The 25,628-nt window shown below is 38.5% G+C and overlaps 1 protein-coding gene across 12 annotated transcripts in view; it reads right to left on the bottom strand.

Annotated features, from left to right (window-relative positions):
- KIAA1217 (KIAA1217 ortholog) overlaps positions 1–25,628 on the bottom strand; it is a 591,389-nt gene that overhangs the window by 324,693 nt on the left and 241,068 nt on the right. Inside the window, exon 1 of one of the 12 annotated variants that reach the window (XM_063452546.1) lies at positions 13,637–13,968. The exons of the other annotated variants lie outside the window; for them this stretch is intronic. The gene's annotated coding sequence lies outside the window, so the exon portion shown is untranslated. Of the gene's footprint in view, positions 1–13,636; positions 13,969–25,628 lie in introns of those variants that run through there. 12 annotated transcript variants of the gene reach the window in all.

The raw sequence follows: 25,628 nt of genomic DNA, 5'->3' as shown, positions 1-25,628 counted from the left end.
GATAAACATTTTAGTTGTGTGGAATAAAGGTTCCTACCACTCATAGGATGGCCTGGTCCCTGTGTGAATTATAATTTTGGAGGTTGTCCTCTAGACTATTTAGAACCTAGTACTGGGTAATGGTAAGCAGTCAACAGGAAAAAAAACCTTGTATCACATTATTTACAATATTGAAAACGATATTACACGTGATGTATCACTTATACCAGGTTAAAAACGATGTGAGAAAAAAAGCCTTGTATGTTGCTGTGGTAATAATAAGACATATTGGGAAAGATGCCGTAAAATTAAATTTAATTAAATTAAACGTGGTGCAAGGTGGGGCAATCACCATTAAAACCAATGGAATGTTTTTGCTACTTTTACTGGTAACTAGGATGATTTCTCCAATTTCAGAATTTCCCCCCATCATTGACATGGATAGGGTGCCATATGAGTTGAGTAATGAAGCAATCTGCCATCAAAAATGTGTGGATGTATTGGCAGCTCACTGAACACAAATACAAGAAAATAATACATTGGAATCCCTTGCGGCATGCATTTTCCCCAAATATCTAAAAAATAGATTGCAAAGGACAAAGTGATACCTCTAATAAACAGGAAATGATGGGAAATAATAAAATTAGTGCTAACATAAGCCACTTAGATAAATAAAAACAAAAAAAAGGCCAAAGTTAGGATTGATTTTTGAAAAGGTAACAGGCTGATTAAGCAAGCAAATTTACTCAAATATATCATTAATATATATAAAGCCAGGGAAACCCAGAGATGACAATGGGAGGGGGACACTTCTAACACAGAGCACTGTGTCAATAATAGTTTTAATAAATCCTACTGAACATACACACCATCTTTAAAGTGCCTAGTCACTCTACAGCTGAGAGCTCAGACACTCAGGCTGTGTCTAGTTAAAATGTTGTGAAGCTTCAAACTGAGAACTTGGGCTGTGACTCAGAGGACCGACCTGATTCTGATTTAAATCTGTTTTACACTCTAATTATTGCTGATTATGTTAATCAGCGACTTCTTTGCTCCATATAACCACTGCAGATTAATTATAGTGCCAGCTCCAATGGTAATAAGGAGCAATAAGGAGTCTATCAGTATCCTGCTTTACCTTACAGAAAGGGTAGTGGACGCATGGAATAGCCTTCCAGTTGAAGTGGTAGAGGATAACACAGTGAAGGAGTTTAAGCATGCGTGGAATAGGCATAAGACTATTCTAGACTTACGATAAGGCCAGGGAATAATGTAAGTATTCCCGAAAATTGGGCAGAATAGATGGGCCAAACGTTTCTTATCTTTGTTTTTGCAACTTAAACCATGTGTACACTGTGTAATAAGAAGTCTACCAGTATCCTGTATGCACTGTGACTGTGTGCTGAGAGCTAATAGGGAGTCAGGAGTAGCCGCTGTGGTTGGAGTCTATCAGTATCTTGATGCTTTAACCCTGTGCACACTGTGTGCTGAGACCTAATAGAGTATCTGACATGTTTCATAACAGCAGCAATATTTAATATAAATATAACGTTATAATACCAGCAACACTATTTGTTTTATTTTAAAGAATTTTCTTTTCTGAACAAAGTTTTGCTTCTTCGAGCTATATTATTGATTAAAATCCCATTAACTGTTTTTAATCACAGTTACATTGTAGCCAAGAGAATTGTAAGGTGGCAAGATGTGTATCGAAGCCAATCATAAATGTCAATGAATAATATAAATTTAAATCGTATAAATGTAATTATTCTGTTAGGGATATTCACTAAACTGCGAATTGCAAATGTTTGGCAAACAAACCCAAGTCAGGATATATTCTCAAACTCAGTTATATTTCCAGTTTAGTTACCTAAGTTACCTTAGTTTGCAGTTTCAAACAATTCACATTTTAGTGAATAATCATGTTTTCTATATTTAATCTTGGTGTCTTGTTTTTCATGCTTAAGGGGAGACAGCCACCAAAGGCACTTCCTGCAGCTTCACGGAGGATGAGGACATCTAACGTCTTGCCAATCATCATTGAAACCATGACGTCGGAAAAGGCAGAGACAGAGTCAGCGCCGAGGGACCTGGCTACAGGTAAGTGGTTAAAGGATTTTTAACCCTTTGATCGAGGTGGTGGTAGAGGGACACTGTAGTGTTAGCAATACATCTGTGTATTACTAACCCTAAAATGTTCCGTTAATCTTCTTTTATCATTAACAACATTTGCATATTAAATTAATGTGAATAAGGAAAAATTAAAATTTTTCAGGTAGTTAACTAGGTGACAGTTAATACATCTATCATTCTCTTCTTCTCTATTGGTGAGTTGTCATAATTTAACATTTTGTATAATGTAAAAACATTTAGTGGTGTCAATGCTTTCACCTGACAAAGTGTATGTCAACAAACATTTGATCTAAAATTGTAAGTAAATATCACAGATTGATGATATGTGCACAGCCATAAATTACCCCTGAAATAGGAAGAGTCAGTCTAGTATTTAAAGAACATTTTTTTCATAAAAAAATTAACTTACATAAAAAATACAACAGAAAATGTGAATAAATGTTTGTTTTTTGGTAACAATTCAAAGTTTGTGAAAACCTGTTCTTCAACCATCCAATTCCACAATTGTGGACAAAAACATGAGTGGGGGATACAACCTGTATTTCACATGAGTACTCCTATGCTTTTGGTAGATTTCATTGCACAGTTTAAGTCTTTCACCAGAAGTTCTAGAACTTTGGTGGGGTTAAATGTCTCTGTCGAAACACAAAACAAAACACGAACGAATGTCATGTTTATAGCAGAATGTCACCTAGAACATGCAGGTAGATATAACATAAATACATGAGCCCTTTCCTATCTAAAAGTGCAGAGTTAGCACCCCCTAGAGGATGTGATCATTATCTCAAGCCAGTGCAATAATTCTGGATACAAATATGTATACTCCAGGATATAACACCTATTTTGCTACACAATATACATATTTTGTTTTAGCCACCCTCCTTGTTTGCCAACTTTTTTGCATCAGAAGGGTGGATTTCCTGTTGTCTAGTGGGAGCGTATAGTAAAATCTTGACTTCTGCGTTATCTGCCACGGCATCCCTTGAGCACATCCTAAGGGACATCACATCCTTCCTGATTTCCATGTGAATGTACAGGGAACTGCCAAGGCTTAAAGCCCACTATTATTGACTGCTTCACTTTTTTTTATCTCCCAAGCCTGACTGCATAGAGTAGACATGGCCAAACTGCAACACACAAGCCACATGTGGCTCTTTAGATGGTCCAATGTGGCTTGCGAAAGCTTTTCAGGGCCGGCGCTACCATAGCTGGCCTTAGGGTGCACCAGACTGGAAGTGCGTTCCCACCTGCCAGTCATTCCTTGTAGCGTTGCCGAGCTGTGGCCCGAGGTAGAGGAGCTTGTTTCCTTCTACCCATCTGACAGGAAGTGTGCGCATCCTGTCAGACCAGGTGGAGGGAAACAAGCTCCTGTACCGTGGTCCGCAGCTCAGCCACACTACACAGGGGAGGCAGGTGGGGGGATGGAAGGGTGAAATGAGACACATGTTGGGGCTGAGAAAATTAAATGAAAGAAACATGTTTGGGACTGGGATAATGAAACACATGGGGTACTAGGGAAATATGATACATGGGGTTACTGGAGGAATGAGACACATGGGGGTATTGGGGGAATGTGACACATAGGGGGTCTGGTGGAATGAGACACATAGGGGACTGGGGGAATGTGACACATAGGGGGGCTGGTGGAATGAGAAACATAGGGGACTGGAGGGATGAGACACATGGGGGACTGAGGGTAATGTGACACATGGGGGACTGAGGGTAGTGTGACACATGGTGAACTGGGGGAATGAGACACATGGGGGACTGAGAGTAATGTGACACATGGGGGACTGAGGGTAATGTGACAATTGGAGGACTGAGGCTAGTGTGACACATGGGGGACTGAGAGTAATGTGACACATGGGGTGACTGAGGGTAGTGTGACACATGGGGGACTGAGGGTAGTGTGACACATGGGGGACTGGGGGAATGCGACACATGGGGAGACTGAGGGTAGTGTGACACATGGGAGACTGAGGGTAGTGTGACACATGGGGGACTGGGGGAATGCGACACATAAGGCGCTAAGGGAATGAGATACATTGGGTACTGGGGGAATATGACACATGGTGGGACTGGGGGAATGTTACAGATGGTGGAATGGGGGAATGAGACATATAAGGGGCTAAGGGAATAAGACTCATGGCGGGAGAGGGGTAATGAGACACATAGGCGGAGGGAGTGAGACACATGGAGGAGGGAAGGAAACAGATGGGAAGGGCTGCAGGGGAATGAGACACATGGAGGGTTTTGTTGAATTCTCCAATAAATTTAATTGCAGCTCTTGAATATTTTTTACATTTTAACATGAGGCTCTTAGTTTGGCTACCCCTGGCATAGTGCTTAGTGTCCCAATCAGTAGCTAGGAATCACTAGCTGTATTCCGGAAACTGTGGTTTTAATGTTAAAATAAGCTGGAACTCTGCATAAGAGATTGGGAGTGTTTAGTAACTCTTGGAAACCCCATTAAACAACCAGTAGATGCTTCTATATCCCTTAAACGGGGCAGAGGAGTGCATGCAACCTTTTTGGCCTTTCAATTTGTATTCTTTACTCCCATGCCATTGCAGTAAAAGCAAAGAACATGATAAATATGTAAAGTATGAACAGTTGATTAAATTTCATCTATACATCCTCTTGCAACATTAAGTTATGTTAGTCATGCCATGACCTTTAATGTAACATTAAAATTGTATGATAAATAGAGCTTGGCTGCAGGTAAACTGCTTTATTCATCATTGCGTGTTAGGTATTATTTGGGATCAGGGTTCTACTTCAAATCAAAGACTTGTTTCTTTGTTTTATTTTATTTTAATAAATTGAAACCGCAACCAATGTTATGTTTGATGATCAAAAGTAACAAATTAGCCAGTTGGTTGAAGGCTTTGAATAGCTAAATCACTTCCTTTAAGGCTCATTAACTTTGGTGTTGTAATTAAACCTTTAACCGAAATAGGCCATAGAATGCGGAATTGAACATTAACAAGTAAAAAAAAAACGTATTTTGTTATCAACAGGGATCAACAGCTCAGCTTGAAACTAGAAACCCAAATTTCACTAGGTCATTTGCATCCAGAAAATATTGTAAAATGTTGTAAAATCAGGAAATGTAATTTGTACTTAGATTAAGGCGTACATGTATTCACTAAACTTGAGAATTGCAGAGACTAAGAGGGGAATTAAAAATTTAAAACATTGGATATAATTGGATATATATAACTGGATATATGTCTGTGATGGAGAAATTCTTTGTTCAGTGATTTGCAATTCCTACGTAAATTTGCTGCAAATTCCAGTTTCGTGATTAAACCCCACACTGCTAGATCCATTGACTGCATTACTTGTTAAAACCATTTGTGTACATGCTTCATCTCTGGTTGATCTGACACAGCCTTTTATCATTCCACGGTTCATAAAATGACTATGGTCAAGTTGGGCAATAGTAACTACTGTTCATCAACTGACAGTTTGTTAATCTGCGAATGTGTGTCAGTATGAAACTTGCTTTATAAATTGTTTCTGATTAGAATGCTACTTATGTCTTATATACCTACTTTACTTTCTATTGTCTTTTTAAAGAATATAAGTTCTGTTTCAATATGGAGTTCTAGATTGTATTCAATGTAACCTAGCACTACTAATGATTTTATCTTTATAGTTGCTATATACATTGTTTCCCTTTTCTCACTGGGCAAACAAACTGGTTCTTAGGGAATATATGTATGTCCTTCGTTGAACTTTTTTGTAAATCCAAAGATAGTTTTATCACTTTGATCTTTTCTGGAGGTCTTCCTAATATTCAAGAGTCTCTGGGTCTACTTTTTTAGAGGATCCATAGGAATGTCTGTGAGTTCTGCTGCGGTGTTTCCATATGCTTCCATTGCTATAAGCCAGCTAATGTTACCATAAACTGAGCAGCAGAGTCTCATGCAGAGTACTATGGTTCTAGCAGTGAATAATAACAAAGTCAGTTAATTCACTAGAAACTAGATGAAGTGTTGAAGTTAAAGCCTTCATGAGGCAGTGTTTTGTCTTATCTGGCACTCCTCGTGTACACCATGTGCCAAGAAACAGAATATCCATTGTGTACAAAATGTTTTCATGGCCTTGAAAAGTTTTAAAGAGACTCTGTCACCTAAACAGCGTTTCGAGACTCTGTCATCTAATCAGAGTTTGAGTTCCCTCTGGCAGCATTGGAATTCTACTAGTGCAGGGCAGACATTTTTCGGTACCACCAATCAGCATGAAGAAGTGATGTGGGTCTATCAAAACATTAAGGATCTGCCATATTGTGTGCTGTGTTATAGGACGCAGAGTGACTTTCGTTTACCTTGTTTTCACTGGCATTAAATATTCAGCTATAATATATATATTTTTTTATTATTATTGCCATTTATATAGCGCCAACAGATTCCGTAGCGCTTTACAATATTATGAGAGGGGATTTAACTATAAATAGGACAATTACAAAAAACTTACAGGCACGATAGGTTGGAGAGGACCCTGCTCAAACGAGCTTACAGTCTATAGGAGGTGGGGTGTAAAATATGACAGTGCAACTCAAGCAGGTATTTATAAAGCCTTCAGTTTTGGTAAAGTAGAGTGTTTGGGTAATGCATGTTTTGTTGGACAGGAACACTTTACAAAATTCTTTCTGCAGCCACCACCCGACATGGGCAAAGCATATATCCTCACCACCAGGTCTGTGAACTGGAACTGAACTTACAACAATTACAGAGAGCTGCCAATAAATGTGATTTATGGACATGACTGGTCTAAACAAAAGGATCTCTGTAAAATACCTTTACTGCCCCTTTAATTCACAGCCATTAGTATGTCTGAGTACATTTATCTAATTCCAGCTTTACTTTAGATTGTAAGTTCCATTGGCAGGGCCCTCTTCACCTACTGTTCTCGTATGTCATATGTGTTTTGTTGGAATTAAATGTTTGTCTTGTTTACCTGGTGTACAGCGCTTTGGAATATGTAAATAATTGTAATTGATGTTCACATTTTAGAAAAAATACTATATCATCTCATGAACCGAACAAGGGCAATTACCATAATCAAAATGTTAAATACCATATCCTGTTCCTTCCACCTAATGGTTCGCCATGGGACTTAAGAGTAATAATAAAGAGTTGGGGATCAACATTTTGCAATTATCACAAACATTTCTGCACAACAAAGTAATGTGGTTCCGGGTTACATGTATGTACACCATGCACAGTGATACAAATCAGGATGTGGAAAGGAAACAAGATAACTTACCACAACATCTTGCTACTAAATGTTTATTTGAATCTTCTTCAGGCTTGTATCTAAATGATGTCTAATCTACTCAACTCCGGAAAAGTTGACATTTTGTGGCATGAGTTCCTAATATAAATTCCTGAGACGAAACCCAGTTAACTTCAGATGGTACCTTTCTTTACAGTAGAAAGTGAGTAAAATCACCCAAATCTGAACTGCTGATGAGTTTACATAAATTATGAACATTCACTATGGGTGAGTTTCTCATAGTTGTTCTCCTGTCTTCAGAAGAGTCCACATTAATGTAGAACCCAAGTGATATGGAAAATAGGCAACTGACAGACAGTTACATCAAAATATGTAATAAAAAAATATTTATACCAATCAAACTGGGAGATCCAACATTCCACGTAATCCAGCATTGATCCAATTAATTCCACAAATTATTATTGGAAAACACTCACACGAGTGGTACTTGTAGATAGTTTTCAGCAAATCTTTTACGTATCAGCTGCTCTACAACCATGATTTCCATGAAGTTCATTTAAAGCCATTTCCAAAGACAGCACTACAGGAAGAATACCAAATCACCTCTCCTACATCCATGAATCTTATTTTAAAAACAAAGTGTATCATGTTCTGAGAGAGTTGTCTAGTGTTAGAGTTCTCTGATGAGTTTCATGAGCAGAACAGGTCAGGTTCAACCTGTTAGTTCTAGAGCTGTTTGTGACTGCTGCATAATGAAACAAATTATGAATGTAACTGTCCATAAACAACATATTTTTATTCTTTATGCGTTACAGTGTTCATTGGAATCGGGTCCAAATTACAACTGTATCCCTGGCCAACGCAAGGTGATAAAATTGCAATACCTTGCAGGACTATGTTAATTTTTAATCTTGGCGCTTTGAGATACCAATCACACTTTTCAGTACATGCTCAAAAGAATGCAGACATTTGACCCTACAAGTTCAGCAGTCACAGCCATTGATGAAAGTTGTACAAAATCAAACACGCGGCAGTGTGATTTCTGCACATTGCAAGTAGCACTAGCAGGGCAGTAGCAGGACCCATTTTGCAGAGCTCAGTGACCTTTTCAGTGATGGCATTTTGGGATGACACTTCTCTACAAATTCAGATTGTTAATATGCTGGTCTGCTAGAGCTCAAATCTGAGTGCTGCTGAAATTGGAAAGTGAAAATCTCTTGAAGCATCAACAGCTAAGTTACAACTTACTAAGGCACACAATCTCACAAAATGGAAACACAAACTGATCAATTATTTAGCATCTACCTGTCTTCTTTGGTTGAAAAGTCACCAACGAGCTACAAACTTCCTCTGGAAGCACAAACATTGTTCATGATCATTAAATGTTGGACCTTTGAAACAACTACTCTGGATAGATCAATCATCTAGCTGTAAAATAAATGACTCTGGGTTTGGCTAATTGTTTTTGTAACATGATAGTAAATGTAATGGTTATCTATGGCTGTTTGTCATGCCACTTAATAAGAATAATATGAATATTGTTTTTTTTATGGCCATTTTATGACAGTAAAATTATCGTGAAGACATTAGAAGCACTGCCTTGGACTGATTCAAGCTCAACCTGATCAAGTCAATTTCATGTAATGATAGTAGTTGGGAGGAATTCCATGACATGGGGGACTCCTTCAGGATATTCATTAAAAAAAACAACCCTATATCATGGAAATGTAATAGTGCAGCAACATCAACAAGAATCTTCAATATTTAATAAATGGTCTCTACCACTACCATGCTGACCCTGTGCCATCCATTAGACAGCACTGCATATTTCAATAACATTAAATGGACACTCTAAGCACCAAAACCACTGTATATGAAAGGAAGTTTATTGGATTTTTCATATTTAAAGAACATTGGGTTGGGAAGGGGGTACAGAAAGGAGAGAAAATGGAGACAGGTTGTAGGGAATCACACAGTTATTTTTACATCCAAGTACACATATCGTTTATACAATTGCTTTAAGATTTTCGGTTCAGTACAATTATATTATAATACATTTGCGTGTAATACGATCACTGGTAACATTACACTATAGTTTTTAACAGTTCTGTATTCCTAAGACTATATAGTGTGCCTCTGCCTCCATGGACTCCCCTGGCCAGTCATGAAAGGGTAAAAAAAATATTTCCTTTACTTAACTGATCCAGTGCGAGAGAGGTCTCTCGTTGCTGGATCCATCTTCTTCTCTTTCGACGATGGGAGAACTTAATGAGTGTTCGCAGCTAGTGTATGTGCATTAGGCCCTCCCCATAGGAAAATATTGAATCAATGCTTTCCTATAGGGATGCAAAGCATGAGGATGTCCAGAGTCATTTCACGGAGTGGTAGACAGCCACTAGGGGCGGTCTTAACCTTACAATGTAAACACTGCAGCTTCTCTAATACTGCTATGTTTTACATTGCAGTGTTAAGGGGGCAGGAGCACTGTACCTAGACTTCGGTAATGAGATGAAGTGGCCTGGGTGCATATAGTGTCCTTTTAATGAAAGCATTTGATTGAACAAATATCAAAAATAATGCCACCAGAGGCAGCATGGAAGAGACTGATCTGGCACTGGAAAAAAGATGTGTTTTATGACAAGTCATAAACTTTTTTTTTTTATGGGATGGATATATGTATTTTTTTTTTTTTTGAGTTTCACTGGCGGTGATACAGTGAAAAGTAATAGGGACATAAGTACAGTGCTACATTGCCAACTAGGGATGTATGCAGGGACGTATCGCATTTGCCTTGGGCGGCACTTTGCAGGGGGCGGCAAAAAAGACGCCCCCAAACGCCCAGGCAGATCCCTTGTTTGCCTTGTGTCCTGGGGAGCTCAAGAGCTGGCCGGCTGGCCACTTTTGAGCCCCCCTGAGGCAGGCAGCGGGCAGCGGGCATCAAGGGAGCATGCTCACCTGAGCTCTTCCGGCTCAGCTCCCTCATGCACCGCTTAATGAAGTCGGGATATGACGTCACTGCGGCTCCCGGCATCACTAAGGGGCGCGCGAGGGAGCTGAGCAGGAAGATTAAAGCTCCCACGCCGCCTACTCAGCCTGTCCGACCCCTAACTGCCCGCCCAGCAACCCCACTGGACCGCAGGTAAGTAATCCACTTCAGCTCTCTTAGGGAGGCTGGGTGGATTTAAAATTTAATAATAAAAATAATGATAATTAAAATAAAATTATGTGAGTGTTGGGGGAAATGTGTGTGTGTCTGTGAGTGTGTGTGTGTCTGTGAGTGAATATGTGTGTGTGTCAGTCTGTCAGTGCGTGCATCTGTCAGTGAGAGTGTGCGTCTGTCAGTGAGTGTGAGTCTGGCAGTGTGTGTCCGAGTAATAGTGTGTGTCTGTCTATCAGCTTGTCAAATCAGTGAGTGTGTGTATGTCATTGTTTGTCAGTGTATATGAGAGTGTGCATCTGTCAGTTAATGTGCGGCCTTGACAGGTAGGGGAAATTTGCGGTGATTACAGTGATTAAGATAGACATTAGACATGGTTAATGGAAAGAAATATGTAATTGATGAGAGACACTGGGAGGTGGATGCGAGAAACACTGGGATGTAAGTTTGTGGGAGGCTGTGTGACTGGTAGGAGTGTCACTGCTTGCCAGAAAGGTTGAACTCAGGCACATTGACTAGGGGAATAACATCTCTAGGGTAACATTCCTAAAGTGATTTCAACATTAAAAAACATCCGTGATATTTGCATTTTATGGTCAAAAAGTATTTCTGTACTTTAAAGAAGAAGTGTCACTTCCTAGCATTTTTAATATGTTTCGTACTGACTTTATTTAAAGGGACACTATAGTCACCGAGGGCAATTCAGCTCAATGTCCCTCAGGTTTTAACCCTCCAGATGCAAACATAGCAGTTTCAGAGAAACTGCTATGTTTACATTTGGGGTTAATCGAGCCTCTAGTGGCTGTCTTCCAGACAGCCACTAGAGGCGCATCTGCGACGCTGGAGGCATAGTATGCCTCCATCACGCAGAGCGTCCATAGGAAAGCATTGAAAAATGCTTTCCTATTGACAGCTTGAATGCGTGCACGGCACTTGCTGCGCATGCGCATTCGGCTCCGCTGACGTCAGAGGGGAGGAGAGGTCACCAGCGCCGAGGGAGCGCGGCACTGGATTCAGGTAAGCTGCTGAAGGGGTTTTAACCACGGGAGTGGGACCCTGAGGGTGGGGGCACACTCAGGGCACTATAGTGTCAGGAAAACTGCTATGTTTTCCTGACACTATAGTGATCCTTTAACTGCAAAATTGTTGTGAGGCGTGGAACGTAACACTAAATGTAGAACTTCACACTTTTCAATCCTGCAGCTCGGAGCCTCCATCTTGGCTCCCTGTCAATCATTGTTATAAACTCTGTCCTTTTTACCTGGCACTCAACATAGAGAAAGCATACAGAGAGACGGAGAATTAAAACAATGTTTCCATGTATTCTCCTAATTTGCAATGCTTGTCCTGGCTTCACCTGGTCTGAACTGGATCAGGGTGTCATTTGTTAACTTTTTAACATAAATTTGAAAGAAATCAGAGCATCTCAATTATATAAAGTTAACAAAAGTTGTAGGTGGTTTTCAATAATTTATTCATTGGTATAAATCCCAAAGAAGTGACAATTATCCCTATAAGCGTTTGTCTTTCTTAAATAGCAGAATACTCCCAGGACACTAATCAGCTCTTGTTAATATGTTTTTAAAATTAATGGAACCCTGAAAGGTCTGCTTCCTAATGCTTCTGTAAAAAACAATTAGGGTTTGAGAAAGGGCCGGAAAGGCACTAATATGTTTATGGTTAAATTCCAGTAAACACCCTTTCTCTTAGATATCCAATAAATGAAATAAATACTTGTAAGCTTATTAGGGCAGAATATATATGATTAGTAAACTATTAGCGATAGTTTTATTGTATCTATGGAATGCACAAGGTGTGATCAAATCACCCTACGCTAGGAAGGTATAATCATAGAAGCAGGTTACAGTGGGTAAATACAAGAACTATGAATGGGTATCCAGTAGAGTCTTCATGATTATACCATACAGGTCTATATGAATATTTTTATACATTTTGATATATTTCTATGTATGTCATATGCATAGGGAAGGGGTAGGCAACCTTTGGCACTCCAGATGTTGTGAACTATATCTCCCCTGATGCTTTGCCAATATTATGGTGACAAGAGCATTTTGGGAGATGAGTGCCGAGTGTTGCCTATCCCTGGTACTGTATGTATGGATACAATTTACAACACACTGACATTTTTTAAAATATACATCCATGAAAACTTGTAATTATCATAAAATATCCCAAATTTTACAAATAATTATTTTATTATGATTATTTTTGTACGTGTATTGATTAAATAAATTGTAAAAAGTGAAGTGAACAAATTAGTTTAAGGACATTGTTTTTAAATACAATGTTTTTACAATTATACAGACACCATCTTAAAACAAATTGTGTTAGTTTGGCATGAAAAAGTCCATCATATATGTACAGTAGTTATTAAATAGGTCTTCTTTCACTTACAGAAACATAGAAACATAGAAACATAGAATGTGACGGCAGATAAGAACCATTCGGCCCATCTAGTCTGCCCAGTTTTCTAAATACTTTCATTAGTCCCTGGCCTTATATTATAATTAGGATAGCCTTATGCCTATCCCACGCATGCTTAAACTCCTTTACTGTGTTAACCTCTACCACTTCAGCTGGAAGGCTATTCCATGCATCTACTACCCTCTCAGTAAAGTAATACTTCCTGATATTATTTTTAAACCTTTGTCCCTCTAATTTAAGACTATGTCCTCTTGTTGTGGTAGTTTTTCTTCTTTTAAATATAGTTTCCTCCTTTACTGTAAAGTCTATCTCATATAAAGTCTAACATACCCACTAAATAATCAAGGTATGTACATCATTTACTAACACGTTTATTCACTAAAGGGAGAATTGTCTGGGATGCAAAGTAAATTAAGATTGAATTTTAAATTTTAGGGGAAAAATAAATCAACTGGAAAAATCATCTCAGCTATGTTATCAGTTTGATTATTATGGTCTGCAATTTTAACTTCTGCATGAATTCTTTTTGCATTCCTGACAATTTACACTGTAGCAAGTAACCCTCCATATTGCACAAGAATGCTGTAACGTATCCCATGTAGAATGTAGCGTTTGCTCCGAACAGTCCAGCGATGACAATTTATTGTTATATAACACTCCCCCAGAATTATGACTTACTTGTATCTCTCTTTCCATTCCTGGTGGACGAGATCCAAAGAACTCTGTTCGACCACAATAGATAAACAATATTAATTTACTTAAATCCTTTTGGGCTCAGTTGGAAATTTTAAAGGGAGTGCTATCCATTACAGGGCAAATTAGCGAGTGAGAAAGTAGGATTAAGGTTCCTTAGTTAAATCCCAATTCTGTCTGGTGCCCCTCTCCACGGCTGAACTGGGAACATTTCCTGCTTTGCCTCCCCCTTCCTTGCTCCTGTTATTTTACAACAGTGTGAGGATGTTTGAAGAGGAATGAAGCCGGCCAAAGGAGTTCCGTAGCTTAAAGAAAAACATATGGATAATTTCCTGTAGTGTACTCCCCATGCAGACGTACAGTAAACTACAGGCAGTTGGGTGTGGAATGGGATTTTCAGCTAAAGGACATGGCTGCAGGGCAGACAAGCCACTGTTTTCATGTTTCCTTCACTTGTAAAAAGCGATAAGAAAATGAAAACATGTATACAGCCCTCCTAGGGTATGTCGTAAATTATGAAATATTTTTTTTCTCCTAAATTCATGTTTTATCTTTCTTGTTATGACTCTGGCTCATATGACACAAGTGGCTGGTTCTGGTTATCAATTCCATAACTGATGAGATAATAACTGGGTGTTATGATTTAATCATCAGTTTCCTTAAAGTGAAAGTAAACACTGCAGGGAAATAAGCAGTAAACTTCTATACAAGTGCTTTTTAAATGACACGTCTTTCTTACTGTATCGTATTAACTCCTTCATAACAATGCTTATTAAGAATTAAAAGAGTTACATTTGTTTCTGTATTTCCATTCTTTCACCTTTACTTTCACATTCATATTTCAATAATAACAAAGTATTTAACCAAGAAAGGTACATTCAGATTACTCTGGATTTCAACTACGTCCTGGGGATGTTACCTTAGCCCAACATTCAGGGGTTGTCACTATTACCCAATTTAAACTATGTTGGTTTGGTCGGCAGAATTTCAGTACCAAAAATCCAGTTAGGAAATTAATCAGACGAACCAAAATTGGTGTGAATATGTACCAATCAGTGTATTGCAAAATATATACATAATATAATATTATGCATATAGTTTGCAGTACACTGATACAAGTATTTCAACTGAGAAAAAGTAACTGAGGAGATTTACAAAAAAAAAAATCTATATTTATATATTAAAGGAACACTATGGGGTCAGGAACACAAACATGTATTCCTGACCCTATAATCACTGCAGTGCTAACCCCTCTCGCCCCCTTAAATATAGTAAAATCTTACCTTATTACCAGTGCAGCACGGGTCAACTGGTGCTGGCTCCGCCGCCAATCTGCCTCCTTGGCTGACATCATCAGAATTCATTATCTCAGTCAATCACAATGATTTCCCATAGGAAAGAATTGGATTAACTGAGATAGTCAATTCTTATGATTTCAGCCAAGGAGGCGGGGTGGGGTGGAGCCAAACGCTGCCCTAGCCAATCAGCATCTCCTCATAGAGATGCATTGAATCAATGCGTTTTTATGAGGAAAGTTCAGCATCTCCATGGAAACGCTGAACGTCAGTGCTGCACACTGTACACTGAGGAGTGGCTACTAGAGGTGTTCCCAGGCTGTAATGTAAACACTGCTTTTTCTCTGTAAAGGTAGAGTTTACATGAAAAATCCTGAATGGACATATTCACATGATAGACACCATAACAACTACATTAAGCTGTTCTGGTGACTATACTATTCCTTTAAATATATAGTAAAGAACTATAGATTCTTTTCACTGCTTTTTTCCCTCGATTGGTCACTTCTCACTTGATCTGTAAAAGAAATTAACATTTAGTGACGATCCCCTAGCCATCAATTATCTTTTTATCACATCAATTATCCCTTTTTTTAGCCCCAAAGGTGGATATCAGAATCACAAATCAAATACGAACATATTCAGCATTGTGCGGCTCATTTGGTTCATCATTCAGGTACAATTTGGATCAGAGTTTGGAAATTCGACCAATCACCTGATCGCTGAAATTCAGACGAATTGCAGTTCAAGCCAAAACACATTTCCAAGTCTTATAATTTCAGTTGTGTGAAGTTTATTACTATGATAACGTATGTTATAACTTTTTTTTAATAGGTTAGTGCTATACTAGGCTCAGTTTAAGCCCCACTCTAATACTGTAACTGTTACTATAAATGACACTTAACCTGCAGTTGACTTGAGATTGTCGGGTTATTAAATAAAATGAGAATTCAAAGTGCATTTCAAATTCAAAGTAAACGTAGCCAAACTGGAAAAATTATCTAAGTTAACTATGCTTTCAGTTTGGCTAATTTGGTCATAAATTTTAATTTTCACTTTATTAAAAAACCCTGCACTTTTTCCCTATCCTATGCATTAGCCAACAATATGTTTTTTCTACAGAAGCCAGGTTTGCACGTTTGTGAAAGACAGACAGATAGACAGATAGATACAAATAATCATATATAGATAGATATAGTAATCGTGTATTTTTACAGAAATGTTTGTTCTCATTTAATCATTCCTCTTTTGCATATTTAGAGTGGGGTGTAGAGCAGGAGTACACAAAATGTAGATCCCCAGATGTAGAACTACAACTTCCATGATGATTTTCATGTCTTTGCATAAGTGGCGTCTCCAGGATTCATACAAAAGTAGGGGGGCAGTTATAAAACGTGTGTATATATGTGTGTGTGTATATATATGTATATACACACACACATAAAGTTTATATATACATACATACACAGGGCTCAACGAATTCCATACGCCAGGTTGGCCTGGCGCCTGGCATTTGTCAGCCCTTTGCTAAGCCGCGCAGGAAACATGTATTTTTACAGAAATGTTTGTTCTCATTTAATCATTCCTCTTTTGCATATTTAGAGTGGGGTGTAGAGCAGGAGTACACAAAATGTAGATCCCCAGATGTAGAACTACAACTTCCATGATGATTTTCATGTCTTTGCATAAGTGGCGTCTCCAGGATTCATACAAAAGTAGGGGGGCAGTTATAAAACGTGTGTATATATGTGTGTGTGTATATATATGTATATACACACACACATAAAGTTTATATATACATACATACACAGGGCTCAACGAATTCCATACGCCAGGTTGGCCTGGCGCCTGGCATTTGTCAGCCCTTTGCTAAGCCGCGCAGGAAACATTAAAACTAGCCGCCGCGGGGAGCATGGAGGCGGTGCGTGAGGGAGCAGTAACCTGCGGTTCCTCTCTGCTCCCTTGCGCACTGTTTAGTGACATGACGCCACTCCGGCCCCGGCATCACTACAGAGAGCGCGCAGAGGAGCAAAGAGAAACTGCTATGGCCCCTTCTGCTCCTCCTCCCCTCCCCTCCCCCCCCCATAGTGAGGCCACTGCTTTGCATGCCTTTAGAATTATAAGGCATCATGGAAGTTGTAGTTTTAAAACATATGGGGATATGATGTATTATCCTTGGCTCTGACATGTTATATCCCGACCACACTATTAATGCACTATTACACCATGTCACCACCATTAACTTAAAAATATTCAATATCATGACGATGCTGTCCAACTTTGGCGAAACGCTTTCTTATGTGCCTGTATATGCTGTTGGGGCATTACATGCTACCTTGTCATGATTTTATGCACACCAAAAAAAAGAATTAAAAAAAAAAACCAACAACAAATAGGGATCTACCTTTTTGGCACCCCTGGTGTAACGTATTAGTAAATAAGGTTGGAATCTGAGTCTTTCCGTCCTTCAGACAGATTACAAAAATTAGTATAGACTAACAAATACCTTTCTTTGTAACAACACACAGTGTCCAAATAATCTGCGTCTGTGTCATTATAAGGAATACGCTGCTACTTTGGGAATACATATTCACAAAATGGCAAGAGAATGCAAATGTTATGTCTGATTGTGAGTATATATGACAGAGTACAGTTGCCTGAATAAAACCGTGTTGCTACTGCTGTTGTATCTTGTAATTATACCTTAATATGTCCTCTGAACACATGCTGTATTAATATAATGAGCCTTTAATCACACCTTTAATTCTCATCGCACTTATAAAGTACTCAGATAGCAAGTTTACAGGATGTTTTTTTTTTTTTTTTGCTGTAATAAACGTACACAGTTTATCTCCATTTGCAACAGAAACTGTCGGCCGATAAAGACACTGTTGTGTTTGTTCAGCTGAGTTTTTTTTGGGTTACTTACAAAATTATATCTGCATCACGAACGTAGCTTCTGTTTAAATTCTGGCTCAAGATTAGATTGTATTTTCCAAAGTGAGAAAAAAGCTTCTTCTGTTCTATATTATTTCAACTCATTTAAAACAAAACAAAAAAGTAAACGATGAATGACAATTTGGGAAAACCCCAAATATATTTCAAATGTGATGATATACCCAAAGCCCATAAGGAAATTAGCAGTACCTTAATATTTCCATTTGTTTGTTGGGTTTTAGCAGTTCTCTTTTAGGAGGCAAACACGGTATCCCATAAATTGAAGGACCACTGTCATGGGTTCTAGGTCATGTAATACCTCGTAGTGTTTCTTAACTCCTTTTGAATTAAGGATCCCGACTAAATAATAAATAATTATTGAAAACTAAGGCCTCAATTTAATATTGTTGGATAAGCTTTCCAAATGATTTCATAATTCTTTGGATAAACTTTTAAAATTCTTTTTTTCAAGATATTAAAATATATATTAAAAAAAAATTATATACAACATGTCTAAATAAAAAATATATCAATATAGCAAAAAAAATCTAAATAATATTTTAAAAAATGGAAAACAAAAATTATGATATTAACTATTTTTAAACATTTATCCAAAAATATTAATTCATTTGGAGAGTTCATCCAACAAAAATTATTAAATCGAGGCCTAATGCAGTCCAGAAGCGTGCATGCCATTTCCTGGCTATGATGAGTGAAGACTACCACTACCTGGATAAGTTTTCCCTATAAAGGAAGAGGTGAATGCTCTTTGTAGGCTTGCATCTCTTGTCATTGCCCATTCCTTCCGAGTTCTGTAACAGAAACTAGACACAGGTGCCCCACCCATGTCAATATCTGGTTTGATGAAGGTCCTGATTCCTTAGTGAGATGATCATTCTGTTTTGAAGTATTAGAAAATCCTTATAGGTGTACCTTTGATCAGACTCTTTGAATAACTCGTGTGCTTATCTAGAGCTCTTTGCACTAACCATCTTATTGACAGTGTATCCATGCATCTCACATTTACAGATCAGCCTATATTACTAATCCACATGATAAATAATCCATTCACTAAGAGGTAATATCTTTACAGAGGTCTACTCAACATGGAGCTGCTGTAATCCTATAGAGACTAAAATCAGACATGCACATCAATAATCACAGTATGCTGAATGTATGTTTGGTAGTTAGTTAAAGAATGTTTTAGTTTTTTTTAGATTCTTGTTTCCATAGTTTTACCCTTTCTGCTTGGATTCATTTCAGAATGGTCCGAGTGATTGCAGATGTTTGGCTGTGGTCACATAAGGTGCAACATGACTTTTCCATTGTAGATTTGTACAGCATACCCTTCTAGGACTAATTTGACTGACATCTCAATGAACCTATGGTTATAACCATAACAACAAACATTTGGAATCAATCCATGCATGGTATGTGATACATCTGTGAAAGAAATAATGTAAGTCTAGGAAATGTGTAAGCCATTGAAAATGTTTGAAGTATGCTACAGAGCCTTCATGAAACACACACTTTTAGTACAATGACAAACAGCTTTGCCCTTCTACCCACCATTCACCTCACCCCTAAAATCAAAACCTTCCCCATGCATAATTTACAACCTGTCACTTTGGATCATTTGTCCTTATGTCCACCTGTGTTTGTAAGTGTGTGCAGGGCCAGATAGATTAAGAGCCCATTGGGCCTGGTGCTGACAATTATTATGGGCCTAATTACAGAATCTTATCGACAGAAAACACTAAAATAGTTATACCTCCCAAGTGTCTAGTATCTGGTGGAAGTGGTGCTGGACACAAACTCACAGGATATAGCTATAAGACAACACATACCCTATCCTAATCTCTGGATTTCATCTTTCAAGTAAATCCATACCCCCTAACAGCAGTGTCCGATGAAGCATGTCAGTGGGCAGAGTAAAAGGCTGGGACACTGACGCGAATCACTTAACTAGAACTGCCTAAAGGGGCGAACATGCCCAAAAAGGGTCTGAGTCTGCCCGAAGAATTAGAAAGTCAGCCTGGTATTAATGCATGACAGGCTGCATGCCAATAATACAGACTGGCCAGCAAAAGGCATACCATGCAGACAGCACCCTGAACTTGGCATAAATGCGTCTAATGATGCGCTCGCCCCATGCTTTCTAAGAATTGTCCCCTAGCACTTACTTGTCCACTCCTCTCCTTACCTTCTTACTAGGGGGCAAAAGCTCCTGTTATACAGTCAGAGGAAAGGTGTATGTAGTAAATGTAAAAGAAAGCTACAGTGTTAGAGAGACTGAAGCAGGAAGAGCATTTGCATAGTGCGCAAAGTCAGCTTTACCTTAATTAATTTCTTTGTCAGCCAGGCCACACAGGTTTTGTTCCCCTACTTCCCTCTTAAAGGACCACTCTAGTGCCAGGAAAACATACTCGTTTTCCTGGCACTAGAGTGCCCTGAGGGTGCCCCCACCCTCAGGGACCCCCTCCCGCCCGGCTCTGGAAAGGGGTAAGGGGTTAAAACTTACCTTTTTCCAGCGGTGGGCGGAGAGCTCTCCTCCTCCGATCCTCCTCTTCTCCTCCCCGTCGGCTGAATGCGCACGCGCGGCAAGAGCTGCGCGCGCATTCAGCCGGTCACATAGGAAAGCATTCATAATGCTTTCCTATGGACGCTTGCGTGCTCTCACTGTGATTTTCACAGTGAGAATCACGCAAGCGCCTCTAGCGGCTTAACCCATTCACAAACATAGCAGTTTCTCAGAAACTGCTATGTTTATGAAAAAATGGGTTAACCCTAGAAGGACCTGGCACCCAGACCGCTTCATTAAGGATCTAAATAGTCATATTACCACTAGTGTCGGGAATATATGTTTGTGTTCCTTACATTTTAGTGTTCCTTTAACTTTGGTTCTCATCATTCCCATTGTGACAATATAAGTGCTGTTAATTAGGGAATAGCGGTAATTAGACTTGTGCTCAAATCCTTTTCCGCTGTAATCCACGTCTGAAAGAATCGATCTGACTGGGATTTACCTGTTGGGATTGGTTCGTTCGGGCACAGATTAACAAGAATTTAATTCGTTTGCTGGAGCTGAAAAAGTCTAATGGTAACTTGCTGCCCATTTTAGGAAACTGTGCATATTAAGACCCCCTTGAAGTACATATCTTAGTGAAACACCCTGCAAAAACGACACGTAATTTCAATTAGATTTAAAAAAGTTTGTTAAACACTTTTATTCTCATACAATCAGCTCACTGAAAGTTAAAATCTCTTGCAGCAATAACAAAACAGAAATATGTTTATCTCCAATGGTAATTTTTAAAAATGCATTTCTGAGTTTTGAAGATATTTTTGAGCAAAGCAAGCAAACCTTTCTTCATAGGAATACAAAGTCTAGAAGAAACTAGACTAAACTGATTGTCATGCTGGCTGCTGCGGCAATAATGGATTTAAACAGATTAGAGAGCCTGACAAGTTACTCAGTACAGTGTGCCAAGGCATATTTTCTCATTGTTTGTTTGAACAGCATATGCCAGATATACAGTAACTTCAACAACGCTTGAAAAGGGGAATGCCGAAACAAGACATTCTTTTTTTAAAATTAACTGCACGTACATCTCTTTCAGCGAAATTCTCTTATGGGAATTTTTCAGAACTTCCTGTTTTACTAATGATAGGCGCATGTGAGAAGAATTATTTAGGTCATGGAGGTCAAAAATCACCTAAAAATATCCCTGATTATATGCAGTTTACAAAAACAATCTGGAACGACTGCCGGCTCTCTGTTTTTCTTGGGCATATAAACTCGAGAAGTCATATTTCTACAACTTTCCCAGAGTTCCTGGCTTGACATGCAAATGAGCACAGGGAGGCATTGCATCTCAGACTTAATTTCTTCATAGAGAGATAGAGAGATAGATAGATAGATAGATAGATAGATAAATAGGCAGGCAGACGTCTGTCCAGCTTGCCTATTATGACCCAATATTTGAAATTTCCTGGTGATTTCCTAAACACAATGTAGTCAAACTTAGCTAGATTCCACAATTCTATTTCCAACAGACTTGTGGTTTCAAGCAGATTTTAGGGGACTGGCCATTTGTCCAAATTCTGCAACTCAGAAACCCCATATGGACATATCACAAAACAAATGAAACGGTCAATGGATGAGCCATTTTATTTGTTCTGTGATTTGGTGTTCCGCCTGTGGTGCCAGAAAAAGGAGCGAGGAATGGAAAAGAAAGAAAATAATTTTTTTGTCACATTAAAATGTTATATATATATATTTTTCTTAAATAACAGCCTATGCAATACATGCCATTGTCCACTCCTAAAGATATTTGGGCACCGCTCCCTTCTTCTTCCACAGTGGGTAGGTGGCCATCCCCAACAATAAAAAAAAAAACTCACAAAAGAGAGAGGGGGACAATAAATCTTCATTCTTAAGTCTTTTTTTCTTCAGCCAAAAAAGGTTAAATAAAATATTCCCGGGCAAGTCTCACAAAAGATGTGAATTGCTTGTCAGAGCTTCCTGAATACGCTCTGACTCAGATTTCAAAGCATGGGATGCCTTTATAAAGGTACAATTTGCATGGAACCCAGTAGGTGTCACGTGGAGTATTTTTTTTTTATATTGACACGTCGTGCATGTTTTTTGCAACTCAGGTCTTTTTTCAATTTAAGAGTAGTGTTGGGTTATTAGGGATTTATTATTTAGGCTTTTTGGGACTGAAGAAAAGAAAACTTGTGAAAGTGAGTATGACATTTTTATATAGTATATTTAAGGTGAATGGGGTAGGTTGGGGCGGGTAGGTACGACATTCTTTAAGTGGATGGCTAATATATTAACTCCATGAACAAGTCTAATTTTCAATTCACTACAATTCAGAATTTATCAAATAAAACTGTGTATTTGACTGTCTGCATATGTGTGTTCATCTCAATGTTTGTGTGTGTTTGTCTTTGTTGATTTTATTTTTTCCCCACTGCAGCTAGGATGTCAGTGAACAATTTGTGGCCCATCAGGAACCCTGTGCGCTGCCAGCTTAGCTTAGATATTAACTTATTTTCATTAAAAGTAAACAAAACTATTTTTGTTCCTGGTGATTTATTGACAAAAATAAATTGCATGGACTGAATACAAATGTACGGAACAAAATGTAAATCCATCACAGTATAAAAAGTAAAACCCACATACCAAAAACTCCAGTGTACGGGTGACGGCACCCAAAACACTACACTTTGTCCCATCCTAGAAAGATTATAATTCTGCTTTGAATGTATTAACACCCTCTATGATAAGTTACAGAGTCCGTGATCTCTGATTAGGAATTGGTGACCAAGTTTCCCCGTCTGTAGCACATGCCCAGTGCTTAATTGGAATCTGAGTTAGTCACTAGTGATGTCCCGAACTACTATACACAGCTCTTCTAGTATCAATTTTTTAGATCTTCAAATTTTTATTGAAGACCAGCGGATTAAAACCAAAAAATTTTTTAAGCCAGTAGACGCTAATGGATATATAGAGAAAAAGAGTTGTCATCATAAACCTTGGCTAGAGAACGCCCCAAGGGGTCAGTTCCTACGAATCCGACGAAACTGCACGAACGAACAGGATTTCATTACCCAAGCGAATATTATCAAGAAACAATTTCTAGAAAAGGGCTATGAAGAGATGAAACTAATGAAAGCCATGAAAGAAATTCAAGAGACCCCTAGAGAACAATTACTTACTTACAAACAACGGCAGAAAAATCTTAACAATAATGAAGCCCATTTTATATGCAACTTTAACGGGAACAATAAAAAAATTAATAGAGTCATTCATAAACATTGGTATATGCTACAAAAAGATCCCATTTTAAAAAATTTGCTACCAACGAGACCAAAAATTATTTATAGAGGTGCAGCTAACTTAAAAAGATCTCTAGTTCACAGCAGTGAGGGCCCATCTAAAAATACAGTACATTTTTTAAACCAAAGCAAAGGCTTCTTTGGGTGCGGGACATGTCTAGCATGCAGAACAACAAAAAATCCTAAAAGACATATAAAGAACCTTAACCATAGCCAGTAACCTGTGTTTATTATACATTATCCCCCATAGCCAGTAACCTGTGTTTATTATACATTATCCTCCCATAGCCAGTAACCTGTGTTTATTATACATTATCCTCCCATAGCCAGTAACCTGTGTTTATTATACATTATCCTCCCATAGCCAGTAACCTGTGTTTATTATACATTATCCTCCCCATAGCCAGTAACCTGTGTTTATTATACATTATCCCTCCCATAGCCAGTAACCTGTGTTTATTATACATTATCCCCCATAGCCATAACCTGTGTTTATTATACATTATCCCCCATAGCCAGTAACCTGTGTTTATTATACATTATCCCCCCATAGCCAGTAACCTGTGTTTATTATACATTATCCTCCCATAGCCAGTAACCTGTGTTTATTATACATTATCCCCCATAGCCAGTAACCTGTGTTTATTATACATTATCCCCCATAGCCATAACCTGTGTTTATTATACATTATCCCCCCATAGCCAGTAACCTGTGTTTATTATACATTATCCTCCCATAGCCAGTAACCTGTGTTTATTATACATTATCCTCCCATAGCCAGTAACCTGTGTTTATTATACATTATCCCCCCATAGCCAGTAACCTGTGTTTATTATACATTATCCCCCCATAGCCAGTAACCGGTGTTTATTATACATTATCCTCCCCATAGCCAGTAACCTGTGTTTATCATACATTATCCCCCCAATAGCCAGTAACCTGTGTTTATTATACATTATCCTCCCATAGCCAGTAACCTGTGTTTATTATACATTATCCTCCCATAGCCAGTAACCTGTGTTTATTATACATTATCCCCCCATAGCCAGTAACCTGTGTTTATTATACATTATCCTCCCATAGCCAGTAACCTGTGTTTATTACACATTATCCCTCCCATAGCCAGTAACCTGTGTTTATTATACATTATCCCCCCATAGCCAGTAACCTGTGTTTATTATACATTATCCTCCCATAGCCAGTAACCTGTGTTTATTATACATTATCCTCCCATAGCCAGTAACCTGTGTTTATTATACATTATCCTCCATAGCCAGTTACCTGTGTTTATTATACATTATCCCCCCATAGCCAGTAACCTGTGTTTATTATACATTATCCCCCCCATAGCCAGTAACCTGTGTTTATTATACATTATCCTCCCATAGCCAGTAACCTGTGTTTATTATACATTATCCCCCCATAGCAAGTAACCTGTGTTTATTATACAGTATCCTCCCATAGCCAGTAACCTGTGTTTATTATACATTATCCCTCGCATAGCCAGTAACCTGTGTTTATTATACATTATCCCTCGCATAGCCAGTAACCTGTGTTTATTATACATTATCCCCCATAGCCAGTAACCTGTGTTTATTATACATTATCCTCCCATAGCCAGTAACCTGTGTTTATTATACATTATCCCCCCATAGCCAGTAACCTGTGTTTATTATACATTATCCCTCCCATAGCCAGTAACCTGTGTTTATTATACATTATCCTCCCATAGCCAGTAACCTGTGTTTATTATACATTATCCCTCGCATAGCCAGTAACCTGTGCTTATTATACATTATCCCCCCCATAGCCAGTAACCTGTGTTTATTATACATTACCCCCCATAGCCAGTAACCTGTGTTTATTATACATTATCCCCCCATAGCCAGTAACCTGT

Source organism: Pelobates fuscus, chromosome 4, assembly GCF_036172605.1.
Source record: "Pelobates fuscus isolate aPelFus1 chromosome 4, aPelFus1.pri, whole genome shotgun sequence".
NCBI lineage: Eukaryota > Metazoa > Chordata > Amphibia > Anura > Pelobatidae > Pelobates > Pelobates fuscus.
This window is presented reverse-complemented; position numbering and strand designations above follow the sequence as displayed.